The following is a 22,276-nucleotide window of genomic DNA, read 5'->3' as shown; positions in this document are numbered from 1 at the left end:
ATTTTCCTCCCGCTAAGATCATCTCTCTTAGAAACGATATTAAGAATTTTAAGAAACTTGATCATGAAAATATTGCACAAGCTTGGGAGAGAATGAAATTAATGATACGTAATTGCCCTACTCATGATTTAAATTTGTGGATGATTGTTCAAAAAAATTATGCCGGATTGAATTTTGCTTCTAGAAATCTTTTAGATTCGGCCGCGACAGGCACTTTTATGGAAGTCACTTTAGGAGAAGCTACTAAACTCCTATAATATTATGGTTAATTATTCTCAATGGCACACCGAAAAATCTACTAATAAGAAGGTGCATGCGATAGAAGAAATTAATGTTTTGAGTGGAAAGATGGATGAACTTATGAAATTATTTGCTAATAAGAGTGTTTCTTCTGATCCTAATGATAGCCCTTGTCTACTTTGATTGAGAATAATAATGAATCTATGGATGTGAATTTTGTTGGTAGGAACAATTTTGGTAACAACGAGTATAGAGGAAATTTCAATCCTAGGCCTTATCCTAGTAATCCCTCTAATAATTATGGTGATTCCTATAACAATTCTTATGGAAATTATAATAAGATGCCCTCTGATTTTAATGCTATGATTGAAGAAAAGTTGCTTAAGATTGATGATTTGGCTAGGAACATTGATAGAATTTCTCTTGATGTTGATTCTTTGAAACTTAGATCTATTCCACCTAAGCATGATATCAATGAGTCTCTCAAAGCAATGAGAATTTCCATTGATGAGTGCAAAGAAAGAACCGCTAGGATGCGTGCTAAGAAAGATGCCTTTATAAGAGCGTGTTCTTCTAGTTCCTATGAAAATAAAGATGAAGATCTAAAAGTTATTGATGTGTCCCCTATTAAATCTTTGTTTTGCAATATGAATCTTGATAATGATGGGACTGAATATGATGCACCTTTACCTAGAAGGTGTTCCAAGAATTCAGAATTTGTTGATCTTGATGCTAAATTTGATAAAAGTGGGATTGAAGAAATTAAAACTCTAGATGTTGCTAAACCCACTATTATGGATTTCAAGGAATTTAACTATGAAAATTGCTCTTTGATTGATTGTATTTCCTTGTTGCAATCCATGCTAAATTCTCCTCATGCTTATAGTCAAAATAAAGCATTTACTAAACATATCGTAGATGCCTTGATGCAATCTTATGAAGAAAAACTTGAATTGGAAGTTTCTATCCCTAGAAAACTTTATGATGAGTGGGAACCAACTATTAAGATTAAAATTAAAGATCATGAATGCTATGCTTTATGTGATTTGGGTGCTAGTGTTTCCACGATTCCAAAGACTTTGTGTGATTTGTTAGGTTTCGTTATTTTGATGATTGCTCTCTAAACTTGCACCTTGCGGATTCCACTATTAAGAAACCTATGGGAAGAATTATTGATGTTCTTATTTTTGCAAATAGGAATTATGTGCCGGTAGATTTTATTGTTCTTGACATAGATTGCAATCCTTCATGTCCTATTATTCTTGGTAGACCTTTCCTTAGAATGATTGGTGCAATTATTGATATGAAGGAAGGAAATATTAGATTCCAATTTCCATTAAGGAAAGGCATGGAACACTTTCCTAGAAATAAAATTAAATTACCTTATGAATCTATTATGAGAGCCACTTATGGATTGCCTACCAAAGATGGTAATACCTAGATCTATTCTTGCTTGTTATGCCTAGCTAGGGGCGTTAAACGATAGCGCTTGTTGGGAGGCAACCCAATTTTATTTTTATTCCTTGATTTTTGCTCCTGTTTAGTAATAAATAATTTATCTAGCCTCTGTTTTGATTGTGTTTTTTTTGTTTAATTAGTGTTTGTGCCAAGTAGAACCGTTGGGAAGACTTGGGGAAAGTCTTGTTGAACTTGCTGTAAAAAACAGAAACTTTAGCGCTCACGAGAACTGCTGTAATTTTTATTTGCAAAGTGATATTTAGTTAATTCTTTTTGAAGATGATTAATAAATAGATTCCTGACGTCCAGAAATTTATTTTAGAATTTTTGGGGTTCCAGATCTTGCGCTAGCTACAGATTACTACAGACTGTTCTGTTTTTGACAGATTCTGTTTTTCGTGTGTTGTTTGCTTATTTTGATGAATCTATGGCTAGTAAAATAGTTTATAAACCATAGATAAGTTGGAATACAGTAGGTATAACACCAATTTAATTACAGTACCTTGAAGTGGTCTTTTATTTTCTTTCGCTAACGGAGCTCACGAGATTTTCTACTTTAAGTTTTGTATTGTGAAGTTTTCAAGTTTTGGGTAAAGATTTGATGGATTATGGAACAAGGAGTGGCAAGAGCCTAAGCTTGGGGATGCCCATGGCACCCCCAATATAATCTAAGGACACCTAAAAGCCAAAGCTTGGGGATGCCCCGGAAGGCATCCCCTCTTTCGTCTAATTCTATCGGTAACTTTACTTGGAGCTATATTTTTATTCGCCACATGAGATGTGTTTTGCTTGGAGCGTCTTGTATGATTTGAGTATTTTCTTGTTAGTTTACCATAATCATCCTTTCTGTACACACCTTTTGAGAGAGCCATACATGAATTGGAATTTGTTAGAATACTCTATGTGCTTCGCTTATATCTTTTGAGTTATATAGTTTTGCTCTAGTACTTCACTTATATCTTTTAGAGCCCGGTGGTGGATTTGTTTTATAGAAACTATTGATCTCTCATGCTTCACTTAGATTATTTTGAGAGTCTTAAATAGCATGGTAATTTGCTTAAAATCCTAATATGCTTGGTATACAAGATTAATAATAAAACTTTCTTATGAGTGTGTTGAATACTATGATAAGTTTGATACTTGATAATTGTTTTGAGATATAAAGATGGTGATATTAAAGTTGTGCTAGTTGAGTAGTTGTAAATTTCATAAATACTTGTGTTGAAGATTGTGATTCCCGTAGCATGCACGTATGGTGAACCATTATGTGATGAAGTCGGAGCATGATTTATTTATTGATTTCCTTCCTTATGAGTGGCGGTCGGGGACGAGCGATGGTATTTTCCTACCAATCTATCCCCCTAGGAGCTTGCGCGTAATACTTTGCTTTGATAACTTGTAGATTTTTGCAATAAGTATATGACTTCTTTATGACTAATGTTGAGTCCACGGATTATACACACTCTCACCCTTCCACCTTTGCTAGCCTCTCTAATACCGCGCACCTTTCGCCGGTATCATACACCCACCATATACCTTCCTCAAAACAGCCGCCATACCTACCTATTATGGCATTTCCATAGCCATTCCGAGATATATTGCCATGCAACTTTCACCATTCCATTTATTATGACACACTCCATCATTGTCATATTGCTTAGCATGATCATGTAGTTGACATCGTATTTGTGTAAAAGCCACCATTCATAATTCTTTCATACATGTCATTCATGCATCATTGCATATCCCGGTACGCCGCCGGAGGCATTTACATAGAGTCATATTTTGTTCTAAGTATCGAGTTGTAATTGTTGAGTTGTAAGAAAAATAAAAGTGTGATGATCATCATTATTAGAGCATTGTCCTAGTGAGGAAAGGATGATGGAGACTATGATTCCCCCACAAGTCGGGGTGAGACTCCGGATGAAAAATAAAAGAGGCCAAAGAAGCCCAAATAAAAAAAGAAAAGAGGCCATAAAAAAGAGAAAGGCCCAAATAAAAAAATAAAAATAAAAAAATGAGAGAAAAAGAGAGAAGGGACAATGTTACTATCCTTTTACCACACTTGTGCTTCAAAGTAGCACCATGATCTTCATAGTAGAGAGTCTCTCATGTTATCACTTTCATATACTAGTGGGAATCTTTCATTATAGAACTTGGCTTGTATATTCCAATGATGGGCTTCCTCAAAATGCCCTAGGTCTTCATGAGCAAGCAAGTTGGATGCACACCCACTTAGTTTCTTTTTGAGCTTTCATATACTTATAGCTCTAGTGCATCCGTTGCATGGCAATCCCTACTCACTCACATTGATATCTATTGATGGGCATCTCCATAGCCCATTGATACGCCTAGTTGATGTGAGACTATCTTCCCCTTTTTTTCTTCTCCACAACCACCACTCTATTCCACCTATAGTGCTATATCCATGGCTCGCGCTCATGTATTGCGTGAAGATTGAAAAAGTTCTGAGAATGTCAAAAGTATGAACAATTGCTTGGCTTGTCATCGGGGTTGTGCATGATTTAAATATTTTGTGTGGTGAAGATAGAGCATAGCCAGACTATATGATTTTGTAGGGATAACTTTCTTTAGACATGTTATTTTGAGAAGACATAATTGCTTTGTTAGTATGCTTGAAGTATTATTATTTTTATGTCAATATGAACTTTTGTCATGAATCTTTCGGATCTGAATATTCATACCACAATTAAGAAGAATTACATTAAAATTATGCCAAGTACCACTCCGCATCAAAAATTCTGTTTTTCTCATTTACCTACTCGAGGACGAGCAGGAATTAAGCTTGGGGATGCTTGATACGTCTCCAACGTATCTATAATTTTTGATTCTCCATGCTATATTATCTACTGTTTTGGACATTATTGGGGTTTATTACCCACTTTTATATTATTTTTGGGACTAACCTATTAACCAGAGGCCCATCCCAGAATTGCTGTTTTTGCCTGTTTTAGGGTTTCGAAGAAAAGGAATATCAAACGGAATGAAACCTTCAGGAACGTGATTTTCTCAACGAACAAGACCAGGGAGACTTGGACCCTACGCCAAGAAAGGAAACAGGAGGCCATGAGGTAGGGAGTGCGCCCAACCCCACCAGGCGCGCCCTCCACCCTCGTGGGCCCCCTGTTGCTCCGCCGACGTACTCCTTCCTCCTATATATACCTACGTACCCCCAAACGATCAGATACGGAGCAAAAAACCTAATTCCACCGCCGCAACTTTCTGTATCCACGAGATCCCATCTTGGGGCCTGTTCCGGAGCTTTGCCCGAGGGGGCATCGATCACGGAGGGCTTCTACATCAACACCATAGCCCCTCCGATGAAGTGTGAGTAGTTTACCTCAGACCTACGGGTCCATAGTTAGTAGCTAGATGGCTTATTCTCTCTTTTTGGATATCAATACAATGTTCTCCCCCTCTCTTGTGGAGATCTATTCGATGTAATCTTCTTTTTGCGATGTGTTTGTTGAGACCGATGAATTGTGGGTTTATGGTCAAGTCTATCTATGAATAATATTTGAATCTTCTCTGAATTCTTTTATGTATGATTGGTTATCTTTGCAAGTCTCTTTTAATTATCAGTTTGGTTTGGCCTACTAGATTGATCTTTCTTGCAATGGGAGAAGTGCTTAGCTTTGGGTTCAATCTTGCGGTGTCCTTTCCCGGTGACAGTAAGGGCAACAAGGCACGTATTGTATTGTTGCCATCGAGGATAGCAACATGGGGTTTTCTTCATATTGCATGAGTCTATCCCTCTACATCATGTCATCTTGCTTAAGGCGTTACCCTGTTTTTAACTTAATACTCTAGATGCATGCTGGATAGCGGTCGATGAGTGAAGTAATAGTAGTAGATCAGGTAGGAGTCGGTCTACTTGTCCCGGACGTGATGCCTATATACATGATCATACCTAGATATTCTCATAACTATGCTCAATTCTGTCAGTTGCTCACCAGTAATTTGTTCACCCACCATAGAATACTTATGCTCTCGAGAGAAGCCACTAGTGAAACCTATGGCCCCCGGGTCTATCTTTATCATATTAATCTCCTACTACTTAGTTATTTCCTTTTCCTTTATTTTAGTTTGCATCTTTATCATAAAAATACCAAAAATATTATCTTATCATGTCTATCAGATCTCACTCTTGTAAGTGGCCTTATAGGGACTGACAACCCCTATTTGCGTTGGTTGTGACGATTTATTTGTTTTGTGCAGGTGCGAGGGACTCGCGCGTAGCCTCCTACTAGATTGATACCTTGGTTCTCAAAAACTGAGGGAAATACTTACGCTACTTTGTTGCATCATCCCTTCCTCTTTGGGGAAAACCAATGCAGTGATCAAGAGGTAGAAGCATCATGGAAACATAGCATCAAAATATAAGAGGAAAAGGACTTTGCAAAATCAGTCTGAAATCAGCAACATTATGGAGCCTACTTTGCATACTTGTGCTAATCACCACATAGATCACAAAAATACAAGACTTTCACCCCTGTAAAGATGGCGTGATGAAGATCATAAAACATGTAGACATCATGCTCATAGGATGCACGCACAAAATGCAACGAAAATGACAAATCATCAAGTTCCGTTAACTTCCAGCAGACAACATCATATAGCACTTTTGCAGAGATTATAATGGCATAAAAATGGAAAGTAACATGCTTGCAAATGCCACTAACATGAAGAGAATCACGAGGCGAACATTTTGATATATCATATGCATGAATTGGAGCACCAAGCACGGAGATATAGCATGTTGTACAGGGCATCATAATGTTAGGATTTTGGGACTTAGTGGAAATACGAAGTCAACCTTTGTGCAGATCTAGGGTTTGTGCGGGATCCGAGGTTCGTCGGGGGAGTCGCCGGACTTGGAGAAGGAGACGACAGGAGCTGTAGGAAGCTCGCGAGAGAGGACGCTGGTGAGAGGTGGCCGGAGTCGCAGGGAGCCTCGCCGGAGCACGGGGAGGACGGATCTAGAGAGGAGCTCCAGTGGAGCTCGGCAGGCGACGCGGCGGAGGAGCTCCGGTGGCCGGTGCGGGCAACCGGGGTCGCCGACGAGTGGCGACTAAGGTGCGCCGACGGGAAGCGGGTGGTAGACGGGCGGCTCTAGGGCTCGGGCGCGGAACAACCGGGCGGTGGCGGGAGGTGGCACGGGTCCGCGGGGCCGGACGCGGGCCTGACGGGCCAGCGGCGCGGGGGCGGGGCGGAGGCCACGTGGCGCCCTCCGATTGGCGCGGGTGCGGTGACGGGTTTTGTCCGGTGAAGCCCGGACGTGTCCGGCGGCAGAGGGGAGTGGGGCTAGGGTTTCATCTGCGAAAATTTCGGGGAGAGGCTATATATATAGGTAGGAGAGTCCAAATGAGGTGTGGTTTTCGCCCACACGATCGTGATCCAACGACGGAGAGCCTAGAGGTGGTTTAGATGGGCTAGTGGGCTGTTTTGGAGGGGTGTTGGGCTGCAACAAAAGAGGGGCTTTTACGGTTACCCGCTTAACCGTTGGGGCATCAAACGACCTCCAAATGGAACGAAATTTGACAGGCGGCCTACCTGTGATGTACCAAGGCCACTCGACAAATCTCGACCCATTCTGAGAACGTTTTTCTCCCGCTCACGAAACAAGATTAGAGGGGTGCAACGGGTGCATGTGGGAGTGTCGGATCGCGAAACGGACAACGGGGAAAATGACCGGATGCATGAGACGAACACGAATGCAAGTGAGATGCACATGATGACATGAGATGAAATGCATGACATGAACAAAATGCAAAACGAAGACAAAAACCCAACCACGAAGGAAATACCATATCACATGGCCGAAAATGGCAAGAGTCAGAGTTACAAATATGGGAAGTTACATTCGGGTGTTACACCAAAGCAGCAATTTTTCATTCATGTGGCAGGGGTAAAATAGGAATATCGTAGGGCTAAACTTTCGGGCGCAAGATATTTCGATGTGAGCGGGAAGTTTGAAAGCTTTTGGCGCTGGAAATCATAAGTGTTCTGCTCTTGTATGGCCGACTATGATATCATGGTCGAGAATTTATTTGTTTTGCACACAAAAAAAGTGCAAGTTTCGAAAATCAATGTCTCCAACTCGAAACTTAGATTGTCCATTCAATTCAAATATGGATCATTGAGCTAGTACAAGCAAATACCATCATACGGTCCAATTCAAATGAAATTCCAAATGTGTTTATCCTAAATATGATGACAAAAGCAAAAATGTGTATGTGTATGAATAAAGTGGATGATTATAAAGTTTGAACATGCACGTATGTGTATATCTCTAGGTTTGATATATGAATTTTAAATCACGAAATCCCGGCTTAAAAATGTACCTCCGTTTAAATAAATTACAAAAGCTAATGATTGAGTCGAATTCCAAAATTCCAATCTTAGGTTTGTACTTCTGGTACATCAAGGTATATCATGCATGTTCAAAAGTATCGTTATCTCATAGTCCAAACTATGAACAAAATTGATCAACCATGAGTGCACACACTATTGACCATATATATCTCAATTACACTAAAGTCCCTCAAATATAGACACCTCACTCTTTATCAGAAGCCACCCCCCCCCACACACACAAGGCGTTCTCTTCCCCAGACACGAACACACGAGCACATTAACACCCCCTCTCTTCTAAAGTCCAGACCCCAATATAGGTCTCTATCACTTTGTCTCTCGGGCATGCACGCATCTCTTCCCCCACTGTCTAGGTCTCCCGGCATCTCTCTTTCCCAAGCACACGCACTATGTAGAGTGTATCTTTCCCATACACACAAAACATCGCCCTCAAACGTCTATCTCCCAAGTTATGTGGTTCTCGCACACTCACATCACACACCACCCCCACTGCAAACAAGCACACTTTGTCTCCTTGTGCACCAGTCTCCTCTTTCTATCTCTCCCACATGTGGACCCACTCCAGCTCCTTCCTTGTATACATATATGTCATGAATCTTTCCATAGCTCCATAATGTATCATCGTTCTCAATCTCACACATTGTTCTCTACACCATCTATTCTAGATCTCTCATGAAGTCCCTATCACACACACGATGACTCGCTTCCCTTGCATCTCCGTACATAAGCCACTTTCGCACAACATCAACATTTTCTCCCTATCTATACGCCACTTCTGGACACAAACGACCCCTCCCCCTCTCTTCCTCTCTCTCTCTCTCTCTCTCTCTCGCACGCTCTCACACCCCTCTCCCACACACACTCGATGTCTCTTCCAAATAGTCTGCTCCCCACCCGCACCCATGCTATCCTGCTACTACACATGCCTTTGTCTCTCTTTGACACACATGTCACACCATTCCCCCTTCCCTATACTAGATTTACATTATTAGTGGTATCTCTACTCCGCATACACACACTCCCTCTCACACACAAACGTGCGCACAAACACTCATCTATCTGGATCCTTCTTTTAAGACGCACACCCTTGCATATTCTCTCCAGGTCTATGTATGTATATGTCCCCCTCCCCTCTCTAGCTCAGATGCACACCAAAATTCTCCATCTCTCTAACTCACACATCTCTCCCCATGTACGCATATGTATCTCACACACTCACTCTCTGATTATATCTATGTGTCTCCATGTTACACAACACAAAGCACCATGTACATGTCTCTCTCTATCCTCCACAAACACATAGACACAAACAATCTCTTATCATTGCCTCAGTCTCTACACATATCACACACGTACATTGTCTCTCTCTCGCGCAAACACGCTCAACAAGGGTTTCCCCGTGAATAACTTACCGTCTATTCATCAATAGTCGTGGCAGTACGGCGAACACGAGATGTGAAAAAGAATAAATCTACACGTGCATAGACCACCTAGTATGACTACTAGGACTAGAGCAATCTGAAAGAGCGCTGCCGTCACCCCCTCCTTATCGGCGACGGGAAAACCTTTGTTTTACACAGTCGAGAAGTCATTGTGCTAAGGCCCCACATGCTGAGCCGTTGAATAGAATGTAGATCCTAGTTTATGGAAACAAGTATCGATAATACGTTTGTATCTCCATACTTATATTTCTTCTCTTATAAAAAACCGAGTTGGTGATGATGGTACACGTGAAATCTTGCAATATAGACCGTCTGATCTATATCTGATGGATAGAAATTAAACTAAAAGATACCCGCACCTCTCTCCACATTTGCAGACAAGGCCTTTCCTCATTCATCCTTATCTCCAACAACCTCATTGTTGATTAAATTAAAAAAGGAAGCCTCTGGAACAAACTGGCATCGTGGTCGCTGCCAGTGTCGTCCATCCTCATGGCTCCGCTCAGTCCGACCACCAATCACCACCACGCCCCACTCCTATTCACCTCATCTCCTCTTTCTCGAGATATCATTAGTTTTTACACATGGGATTACTCCCTCATGGGTCAATCAGAACAAGTTTTTTATAAAAGATGCATCTTGATGTTCCATGCAATGCATGGACATCTTGCTAGTACTCCTACAACAGACTTAGTTGGTGATGATGGTGTGTCTGCCATCCTCATTTCTGACCAATAGATCTACATCTAACGACTGTGAGGTAAGTTGTTGCCTTTTCTCACCAACATCCCACTTCTCTACAAATTTGCAGAAAAACCCATAAATAGTATCTTAAAACCAACCACATCCGTCCCTCACCTCACCATAACAGCCCGGCGAATATATTCTGATTGAAACATAATATATCTCTAGTGATATATGTATGTCAAAATTAGAGTGTTTTCTATCAAGTTTGTGAATAAGTATTATTCTAATTATGATCTGTTGCAACACACGTGAACATTGGTAGTATTTCCAACCATGCAAAAAATGCTAGTATTTCCATAGTTTTGAGTTTTCCATCAAGATATTAGTAACTCATGGTTGATATTTAGTTTCAATCACATACACATAGGCATGTAACTAGCCTTGCTTATTGGCTTCCAAAGCTTAACTTTCACTCCTACTTATAGTATGTAGAGTATTTAATAAAAAAACTACCACTTTCAACCAGCCCTAGGAAGAAACTATTGTACAAAAATAGCAAAAACATACCCAAAATTTCTTAATATGCGCCAAAAACTACTACCTAGTGCCGATTAGGCTCGTTTGAACCCGTTTATGACAGGGTTGGCCCAGACGTTCATGCTAACGAGGCAGCTTAAACCAACACATTTTGTTTGACTCTTGACACAAGGGACCCACATCTGACCTTATTTCCCGTTATTCCCCCTCAAATCATTATTTTCAATAAACATTACTTCAAACAGTGCTAATGTGTGTTTGTTGGTAGCACCGGTGATGAGCGAGTTGGCCGCCGATCCACCGGACGGGCCGGACGCCGCGCTGGCCTCTGCACGGGTTGGCAGGCTGGCCCGAGCATGACTCACGCGCGAGCAAGCCGCCGCGCTGGCCTTCGCTCGAGCCAGATGGCTGGCCACCGCACCGCCGTGCCAATCTAGCTAGCAAACCTTGCAGACAAGCAACTTGATCCATCCAGCAGGGTGTGTGCTATCTTGGCTAGCTAGCGGCCACGAGCGCCGGACGGAGCTGGCATCCGGGCTGCCGCAAGATGGGCTCTACACCGCCGGCGGTTTTGACCTCGCCTTCTGTCGGCGGTGGTAGCTGCGTCCCATGGCTGAGGATGACTAGGTGGACGGGCCGGTGGTAGGAGGTCACTCGGGGATTTTTGTGTAGACTGACATGTAGGTCCCACAAGTCATAACGCCTAACTTGTCGGTCGAATAGAAGGCATTGACTTAAGGGGCGACATGGGTTGAAACGTGCCTATAACGGCACTTTGTAGAGTAGTCGTTTCTTGGTAGGGCTGGTTGGTAAGGGCATGTACAATGGTTGATAAGGTAGTCTTATCTTAAGTCTGCCACGTATGCAAGTGGTAGTAGTTTCTTGGAATTATTAGTGGTTTCTTGTAAGGAACAATGTACTAGCGACAAAAGGCGATTCTAGGTTGCGTTGTACTCCAACAAGTACTACTAGTGGTCGCGGGAGTGTATAGCTCGTTTTGTGGGTTCGATCCCGGCCAATCACACGGCGGCCTTTTTTTAAATAGTAACTTCGCTTCGAGCCAATATTGTACACTCGTAGTTTGAGTTTTGAAGTCAAACGGACGTGTTGCACCACAATCCGGGTGCACTGGATAGACCAGCCACGTGAACAGGTTTTCCTTCCCATCATCTCATGGCTCGCGTGCTCGCCCTAGCTGCACCTTCCTTGCAGCTTCCTTGTCAGCAAGTAGCATATTTAAACTAGCGCCTCCCAATTAAGCCGGAGGAGCCGGAAAAGCCTGGCGCAGCATCGGGAACTAGGCAATATGGCTCTGTATGTAAAGTGCTAGTACTCTAGTACTCTATAGCTTGTGGTGTTGCACACATGGACTTCACTCCATTATCGGCTCTATAAAAGAAATTCCTCTTGACGTGATTTTTTTGTTTTGAAATGGAGGCAAATGCTTTGCTTCATCTCATTCATAAAGAAGGAACTACTAACAAAGTTCGACGAGATCCATTACACCTCCACAAATGGAAGCGAAAAGCCTAGTCTCGATGTATCAAATAAATCAAATGTTCTGCCCCCGTAGTAACCATCGCTGATAAACAGGCTGCTAGTGTGTTCGTGAGAGGAGCGGCTGAGTAGGCCAGCTACGCGCTTGAATAGAGCATCGAGAGTACCCACTATGTAGGTGTACTTTCCCTGCATTGATAGTACAGTGGTGGTTCTAGAGAACAGTAGTACCATCCACTTCCAACTGTAGCTCCTTGGCCCTGAGATTCAAGAGTTCAAAACTGGTGCACTATACTAGAAGTAAAGTACATCGCAATACTAGTTGAGAAAGTAGTACTAGTACTACTACAGTACGAATACGTAGTAAATAATAGCCTCACCCCTTCGCTAAGGGACGATCGAGGAGCTACAGTTGGAAGGGACGAGGCCCTGCGGTTACTACACTCTTATCTCCTCCTCGTCAGTTCCCCTCCCCCCGAAGAGAAGGCAATTCGTCGCCGCTCCCGTGGATTCATCAGGCGGTTCTCCTCCTCATTGGGGCTGGGATACCTTGGACGACAATCCGCTGGGAGAAATCGCACGCCGCTCCGACATCCTCACCGCGGCAAGACTCGGTGCTTCCTGCATCAACTTTTTCAAGATGGTGCTTAAACAGGCTTGGGAAAAGGCCATGCTTGTTGGTCTTCCATGCGTCCTCGGGGAGAAGGTTCTTCTATGGGACAATCCTTCGAACGGTCCACCACTCCCTGGCCATGGTTGCTTGTTGAGTCCGCTAGAGTTACCGACGTTGAGAGGTAGTCGGATTTTGTCCGATGAGCAGGTCAGTCATGGAGTTTGATCATGTAGTACTTAGTTATTACATTTCCATCCCGTAATTTCTCCGCTGCCCACCGCCTTATATATAGGTCTGGGCCGGTGCCAACGAAGATTGGCTTGCATACCTCCGGCTGGATACCACCATGATTTTGCACAACATCCACAGCAGTGCGGCCGTTCTCGTAGACCCCTTCTCCACCATTGGGATCGGCCTTCCGGGCTGGATAGGCTTGAATACGTATGATGATGCCTACATGAGATTGAAGAATATAGCAATTGCGGACCCGCCGACAAAGCGACACGGCTACGACGATTACTATCTCATCGCGGTGTTCGACATAAGGATTGCCATCAATGCAAGAGGCAGTAACGGCAGAGGCTGGCGCATGTTGGCTGCGACAGATTTGTATCCCTACACGTTCGAAGACGTCGTGCACCATCTAGGACGCATCTTCGCGGTGACAAACTAGGGTACTTGTTTCATCTGGTTGCCATCCTACGGTATGAGGGATTACAAACAGAATGCACAAACCATCATTTGCATCCCTAACAGTACTCCATTATTTTGCAGAGACCAGTCATCCCCTGATTAAAATAAGATTGCCAATCCTAGATGTGCATTCGCATCCGCGATTCGGTCTAACCTGAAACCTTGTAGCTGACTTTGGCATATTGGGATAAACTATCTTAGCAGTCGTTACACATGGTACCACTAATGTGCAACATGGTCACACAATCTACCACGATTGGACCATTAGCATCTACCCAGGTATTCCATTTAGTATTATATTTTTTAACCCTCTCGCCTTCTCTTTCATTGTTGTACTACTTACTAGTAGTACTAGTAGGAGTACTTTTTACCTTGGAGGACGCGTATAGCTAGCTAGGCCCTTGAAGACTTGAACCCACTAGCTCTACCATTTTTGTTTTTCCATGTCTTAGTATCTCATCCATGTAGCCAAGAGTGGCTATATATAATAAGTCGGTTATTTTACTTCCTCTATACCAGAGTAGTATTATTTGCTGCACAGTATTTCTGACCTCCATATTTGAGCACTACATTATTATGCATGGACCTTGACTATTTACGTCACCATGTGTCCAGATCTTAGATGTCGCGTGTACCAGATCAACGGTGTTGAGTTCGACCCCCGTGATGCTATGTGGGTGCCGAGGAACACTCTTGGAGAGTACTTGCTTTTCATTGGGGATAGCTATCCCATTGTGAAGCGGATGCCACCTCCCGTGCACGACACCGAAGGCCTTCCATTCATGAAGCATGGTTGTGTCTTCAGTGTGCACCGCCGGATGAACGACATGCTGGGACATGCTATCCCTGATTTATGCCGCTTCAGCTTGGATAAGTCTCCATCGTGTGGAACCGGACTAGAAAGCTGCGACAATGATTCCCGTTGCCCACCACTATGGATCGTGCCATCCATGAAGAACACCTGGGACTGGAACCTGGAGGAGGACATGTAGCCCATCTATAACGTGCAAGTGGAGTATGGTAAATTGTGAATGTTAGCATTGTGAATATATGTAGACTAGTCATGCACAAATTTATCACATGAAGTGGAGATGAACTTGTGTGGCATACTCGCATTTGTCCTTTAGAATTTATTACTAGTAAATGTGTTATGTGTACGTGTGTAGCGCCCCGAGACCGATGCGCCAGGTGTCTTCCAGTTATTCACCGACGTTGCCATGTCATTTGCTTGCGTGTTGCATTTCATCATGTCATCATGTGCATTGCATCATGTCATCATGACATCGTGTCTTTAATATTTCCAACTCAACTAAATAAATCGTATGGATCTTCGATCCATTTAAATCGAGGGAATTCACATGGTGACATTCTCTTTAAAACATACCAAATTCTCCTACTATTATTAGGGAGCTATTAAAAATAATCCAATAATTTGGAATCACCCATAAACACACTTGCAAATATTCCTCGTGTCTTTTCTACTTCAAGTTTGACTTCAAAACCTTGCCCGCAATTCTCTTCCCATTTGCCGAGGTTCCTCCAAAAATTTCAACATTTTTGGACACTTCAAAAACCTCGTCCTAGCTCAAACCATTTGAATTAAATTCAAATGAGTTTGAATTTAATTTCTGCAATTATGCCACTTCTATTTTTCTGTGTACAAGCACATTTTCGCGAGTCTAGGAAAATTAAACCCATTCCCAAATTCCTTCCCTAATCCTGACTTTTCTCTCCTTTTCTTCCTTCCTTTTTTCCCATCCCTGTTTTGAGAAGAGAGGTTAAGAGAGAGAGAGAGCCCAGCCTTGCCCCTTGGGCCTCCTGTAGCCGCAAGCCACTCAGGCCCAGCAGCAGCCAGCCTCTAGTTGTCCCAAAGCCCATCCGACCGCTCCAACCCTAGCCCTTGCCCGATCCATCTCCACTCTCCCCTTCCTCCCTCCTGTTTGCCGTCAAGTGAGAGAGAGAGACCAAATGTGTCCAATCCCCATCCCTTGACCTCACCACTCGGCGGCGACCAAAGCCTTTGAGGCGCCACCCACCTTCCTCCGCCGTCAAGCACCAGCACCAGGACCCCTCTGTGCCCTTGCCTGTTCCACCCCGCAGCTCCTTGTCATGGTTGGCCTGAGCGCCACTTCGCCGTTCCCCATCGCTCCGCCACTCCAGGAGCGAGCAGATGCACCACCGCTGAAAGAACATGTGGTTCCCCCATGTTTGGTTTTGGTAATTGATGACAATCTCTGTGGACTAATGGTTGCCTTGAGTTATATTTGAAGGTTTTGTCCACATGCTTTTCTTGGAGTACATTTGTTGGTTTCAAGGAGAGTTTGTGATGACCAAGGTGCTATTCAAGGAATTACTTAAAGATTGGTCTTGTGAGAGGTTGATCAAGACTAGGTAAAAGAGTGAATCAAGTTGATCAACACACAAAGCGTAGAAGATGTACTGAGAGGGATCAAGCGATCCCATGGTATGGTAAGCATTGTCCATTATGCTTTGTGTACTAACCCATGGTCTATGTGAGAGTTCTCTGTGGGGTTAGGTACGTGTTCATGGGCTTGCGTCAAGAGGAAGATATCACTCAACCTATGGAGAGGATGACATCAAGTGGTGATCATCATCAAGAATTCCGGGCGCAAGTTCAAGTGGAGCATCACAAAGAGATCAAGTGCTTGATGCTTGCCATCCATTGCGGTTTCAATGGACTTGTGAAGATGTGCCGAAGAGTGGCTCACCCATAGTGGAGTATGGGGGAGCAATCATCTAGTCTTCATCGACCCAACACAATCAAGAAAGGTGGTCCAACTTGAGGGAGTCAAGATCATCATCATCTAGCTCAAGTGGACTTCATGCAAGGCAAAGGTTTTCCCTTGATAGGTTTTATATTTTACCGGTCTCATGGTGATAGTTTGGAGACCGGGTTATAGGATCGATAGCCGTACTATCAAGGGGGGCTCCCAAGTGAGTAGCGTGATCATATCGTTTGTCGAGAGCTCAAAAAATTGCATCCTTGCATCATATTTCTTGGTTCTTGTTTGGTTCTCTTTGTGAGTCTTAGAGCTTATGGTCATCTTGATGACAAGCTTGAGTTCATCGAAAACGGAGTTCGCATGCATCTTCTATGATGTTTTCGGTGTTGAAGGTTTTACCGGTCTTATCCAAGGAAGGGTTCTCATCATTTTCTTATGGTCCTTTTCTAATTTACTTCTTATTGATATTTCTATCAAGATTGTGTTAGCCCAAGTCATTAGCTTTCTAAAAAAACTTGGTTTCGTTGAATTCGGAGTCCGTTTGCAGAAGTTGTGGCTGTTTTGGTAAAGACTGCAGCGGTACTACCGCGGCTAGAGCGGATGTAAAATTTTACTACCGCTCCAAAGAGGTACTACCATGGCTCCTAAGCGGTAGTACCGCTCCGGACCAAAATCTCGTGTTTTCCTCTGCGGAGGTAGGCACGGAAGTATTTTTTTGTACCGCTCGCAAGCAGTAGTACCGCTACTATTTGCGGTAGTACCGTGAGGTCGAGCGGTAGTACCGTGAGGACGAGCGGTAGTACCGCTCCGGTGGTTCTACTGGCCTTTTGCCTCCTCGCTATTGTTTTTCAAAGGGGTACTACCGCCCTAGCGATAGTACCGCTCCTTGGAGCGGTAGTACCGCTCTGTGCAGGTTGTGAGCATAACGGTTGTATTTTTCCCCACCTATAAAAGGGGGTCTTCTTCCCCAATGAACCTCATCTCTTCAGCTAATGTTCTTCCCCCATTGTTTACCTTCTTCAAGCTTGCTAACTCTCAATCCCTCCAATGATTCTTGCTAGTTCTTGAGGGAAAAGAGAGACGAGATCTGGATCCACGTTTCCACCAATCACTTTCTCCTCTAAGTGAGGGGAACCCCTTGGATCTAGATCTTGGAGTTCTTCGTGTTCTTATTTCGTTCTTCCTCTCATTTTCCTCCCTAGCATTAGTTGCTTTGATGGGATTTGGGAGAGAAGGACTTGGGCACTCCGTGTTCCCTTGCCATTGCATTTGGTGCATCGGTTTGAGTTCTCCACGGTGATACGTGGAACTGAAGTTTGAGAATCTTATTACTCTTGGGTGTTTGGGCACCCTAGAGCTTGTTCCTCTTGGGTGCCTTGGCTCCCTAGACGGTTGATGTTGTTCGGAGCTCAATCATTGTGGTGTAAAGCTCCGGGCAAGTGTCGGGGTCTCCAATTAGGTTGTGGAGATCGCCCCAAGCAATTTGACGGGTACCGGTGACCGCCCCCAAGGGTTGCCAAAGTGTACGGGTTCGGTGACTACCCCCAAGGGTTGCCATTTGTACGGGTTGGGTGACCGCCCTCAAGGGTCCCATAGTGGAATCACGGCATCTTGCATTGTGCGAGGGCGTGAGGAGATTACGGTGGGCCTAGTGGCTTCTTGGGGAGCATTGTGCCTCCACACCGCTCCAAACGGAGATTAGCATCCGCAAGGGTGTGAACTTCGGGATACATCATCGTCTCCGTGTGCCTCGGTTATCTCTTACCCGATCTCTTTACTTATGCACTTTACTTTGAGATAGCCATATTTTTTCTTGTCATATATCTTTCTATCACCTAGTAGTTTATCTTGCTTAGCATAAGTTGTTGGTGCACATAGGTGAGCCTAGTTGTTGTAGGTTTTGTGCTTGAGAAAATAACCGCTAGGTTTATTCTGCATTTGTTCAAGCCTAAACCATAATTATTTTAAAACGCCTATTCACCCCCCCTCTAGGCGACATCCATGATCTTTCAATTGGTATCAGAGCCTCGTCTCTCTTTATTAGGCTTTACTGCCTAGAGAGTAAAGATGTCGACTAGGGGATTAGGATTCTCTGACACTCTTAGTTTTGATGGCACAAATTTTGATGTTTGGGTAATTTGCATGCTTAATATCTTTAGGGTCATGGACCCAAATTTAGAGCGAATTGTAGATATGGGTTTTTCTCCTCCAACCAAAGATTATCTTTAGAGGATGAGAAAAACTCTTATCTCAATGCTCAAGCTTCTAATGTGCTTTTCGATTCTCTAAGCAATGTAGTTATATTTCAACTCATGTCGTTCCGGGATGCTCATGAGTTGTGGACAAAGCTTCAAGATAAATTTGGTGTGTCCAAGTTTTCTGGGTATGATTGTTCTCCCTGCACATCTGGCCGTGTTGTGTTCTTAACTTCTTCTACTTCACCTACATGTGGTTTGCCACAAGGTAATGACATGGTGAGTAGTGGTGTACATTGCAATGATGATAGTGGGCTTATTGTTGATAATCCTTCATCACTTTCTTATTGCAATGCTTCATCTTTGGACTTTATCACTCCGAGCACTCCAAATGTTTCACATGCTTGTGTTGATAGTCCTTGCATATCATGTAGAAATTGATTGACTAAATATCATGATGATATGTTTACTATGTATTGTTGCCATGATAGAAATGCATATATTTTGTCGAATTGTTGTGCTAACAATGTAGAGGAAACCCAACACCCCATGGAACAAGATGTGGTCTTGAATGGTGCTTCAACGGATCCTACATCATCATCTATTGCATTTTGCCTTATGGCCAAGGCTTCAAAGGTATCTCCCACTTTGAATCCCAATATATCTTGTGATGATATTGATGATGGCAAGAGTGATGATGATGTTGATTATGATGAAGAGAATGATGATGTTGCCTCCTTACAAATTAAGGGGGAAATGATTTTTAAAGCTCTTCTTAAGAATAAAATTGCTCGTTCCAACTTCATGGAAATCATGTCTATTGCTATTGAGGGCAAGAAATATATTGATGAGTTGGAATCTCATCTGGAGGAGCATGAGGTCACCATTGATAAAATGGAAGGTCATGAGCGTGATTACGCTAATGAGATTGCGGACCTCTCTCAAGCTCTTGAACTTGAACAAACCACCAAGGAATCTCTTGAGGAGACTTTTGCTCTAGAATTATCTAGAGTGAGCGAATCTCGTGATAGAGCTCTTGAGGTGGCCAATGATTTTGAAACTAAAAATGAGGAGCTTGAAGTTGTGCATGAAAAACTCCTTGAGGACTTTGAGCACCTCGAAAATGGCTCAAGGGTCATTAAGAGTGAGCTCATCAAACTCACCGAGTCACATGCTCAACTTGAAGCTTCGTATTCAAAAGAGCATGCCAAGTTGTCTTCTCCTCTTGTTGTTAATGATGATGCTTGTGCTACTAACTCTATCTCTTGTGAAGCATCCATATTGAAGGAGAATGTTGAGCTAAGGGCTCAACTTGAGTTGCTATCTAGAAATTATGGGGTGTTGGAAGAAAATCATGTAAATCTCACGAGCTCTCATGATGATCTTCTAGTATCCCATAATGTGCTAAAGATAGCTCATGAGGCCATGCTTGCTAAGGTAACATCTAGTGAGCCTCATGTGGATACTAGCACTACTATTAGTCAAAATGCTATATTGCCTTGTGCTAGTCCTCGCAATTCAACCATGCATAACATTGGTACATCTTGTGATGAGTTGCTTTCCTTGCCTTGTTGCTTTAACGATGAAGCTTATACTTCCTCTAGTGCTTGTGTTGAGACTAACCATGTAGAGGAAATCAAAGAGCTCAAGGCCCAAGTCACTTCTTTGAAGAATGATTTGGAAAATTGTCATGAAGGGAAGGCCACACTCAACAATATCTTGAATGTACAAAAATCCCCCAATGACAAAGGTGGACTTGGATTCAACTCCAATAAGAAGAAGAAGTCCAAGAGCAACAACAAGAAGGGCCAAAAACAAGTCAAGAATTTGTCCAAGATCATTTGCTTCAAGTGCAAAATTGAAGGGCATCATGTTAGATCTTGCCCATTGAAGAAGAAGGCCATTAGTGACAAGCAACAAGGGAAGCAGCCACAAGTTCATTCTCATGCTCAACCTCAAGTTGAAGAAAAGCCTCTTCCCAAGAAAACTCAAGCTTATGCTTCTCAAGTTGAGAAATCAAGTGAGAAGAAAGTGAAGAGTAGACGTTGCTACCTATGTCGCGAGAAAGGTCACCTTGCCTCTTGATGCACTAGTGGTAACTTATCCAACCCAATTATTATTAATGATATCTATTCTCTTGGGAAGGATAATTTTGGCAATGTGTTTGCCAAAGTTGTTGGTACTCAAAGTGGTGTCAAGAAAAGAACCATTTGGGTAGCCAGGCCTATTGTGACTAACCTCTTAGGACCCAACTTAGTTGGGGACCAACTAGCTCATACTTGATCAATAGGTGTTCGTGGAGGTCATTGGAGACTTGGCTACATTTTGAAGAATTAAGGGGACTTCATCATTCTTATTGTCTCAAGCCAAGTCATTCGGATTATCAAGTTTCTATCTTATATCCAATGTTCCTCCTTGCGGTAACGCATCCTTAAAGTGTTTACATTGATAGTTACTTGCCCCTTTGCATGTTTGGTTTCGTTCCTTGCTTGTGTTTGTATATGTTGTGCTTCCAACTTGATTATCTTGAGCAATCAAGTATGTGCGTGTTGGTTTGCACATCATGTACGTGTGTGTCATGCATTGAGCCTTTTGCATCTTGTTTATTTCTTAGTTGGCTCTTGTGAGAGATTAATGGAATATCCCATTATGGGGGAGTGATGTGCTTTGTGCACCTCACGATCCTATAAATGTGTGTACATGAGTAATACCATCTAGTATTGATATTTCAAGATTATCTAATTGTTATGTGGTATGTCTTCTCATGAGAAATTCAAATTCTAAATGGTCCATTAATTATCTCTTACTGGATCCGTTTATTTGCCTCTTGTTTATCCTTAATTGGTATCACATTATGGGGGGGTAATATTCTATGTGTATATTACTAGCCTAGAAAATATGTACATTTGATATATTGTCACCTAGAGTTGATATTGTAAATTATCTTGTTCCTAGGTGGCATGTTAGCTCTACAAGTTGCAATTTACTTTTTGTCTGGTGTGAAGATGATGTCAGATATCCTTGTTATCTACCACCGGGAATTATTTCCATTTACTTCTTGTCTTTTGACAATTGGTACTCACTTGTGTGGTAGAATTTATTGATCATCTTTACATTGGCTTTTGCCTTTATTTGCCTTTTCTCTTGCCAAGGAATGTATCAACTCCCTTTGTCTTCCATACCACTTGTGGATCTTGTTTATTTCTTGATCTTGTCTAGTGTTTTCTAGATATAGTGAAAGTGGTGATACATTCTTTACATTGGCTTTTCCCTTTATTTGCCTTTTCTCTTGCCAAGGAATGTATCAACTCCCTTTGTCTTCCATACCACTTGTGGATCTTGTTTATTTCTTGATCTTGTCTAGTGTTTTCTAGATATAGTGAAAGTGGTGATCCCATCTTGTGCTTTTTGTATTCAAATGCAAATTCTCTATAATGCACAATGCTTGTGGGAGCTATCCTTTTTCTTAGAACGCTCATCTTGCGATCCTTATCAAGTGTGTGTTGGTGGAAGGCAAGCCATTTTCGTTTTGGTACTTTGTGCCATCATGAAACTTTGTAGAGAGCTTGGTTTGTTTGGAACCATCTTCTCTTTTGGGAGTTTGATATCTTTTATTTTGATTGTATCAATGGATATCTCATTCCTTGATGTATCTTTTATGGATATCCTCCAAGTGATGTTTTATTCATTTGGTCTCGGTTCTTAAAAATCTTGAGCATGCATTTTAAGTTCATGTAGTTTCCTTGGCATGCTTTCTTTCTTTGGCCCAATATA

Source organism: Triticum urartu, chromosome 4A, assembly GCF_056163025.1.
Source record: "Triticum urartu cultivar PI428250 chromosome 4A, HENAU_Tu73, whole genome shotgun sequence".
In the NCBI taxonomy this organism is placed as follows: domain Eukaryota; kingdom Viridiplantae; phylum Streptophyta; class Magnoliopsida; order Poales; family Poaceae; genus Triticum; species Triticum urartu.
Note: the sequence above shows the minus strand (reverse complement) of the source record.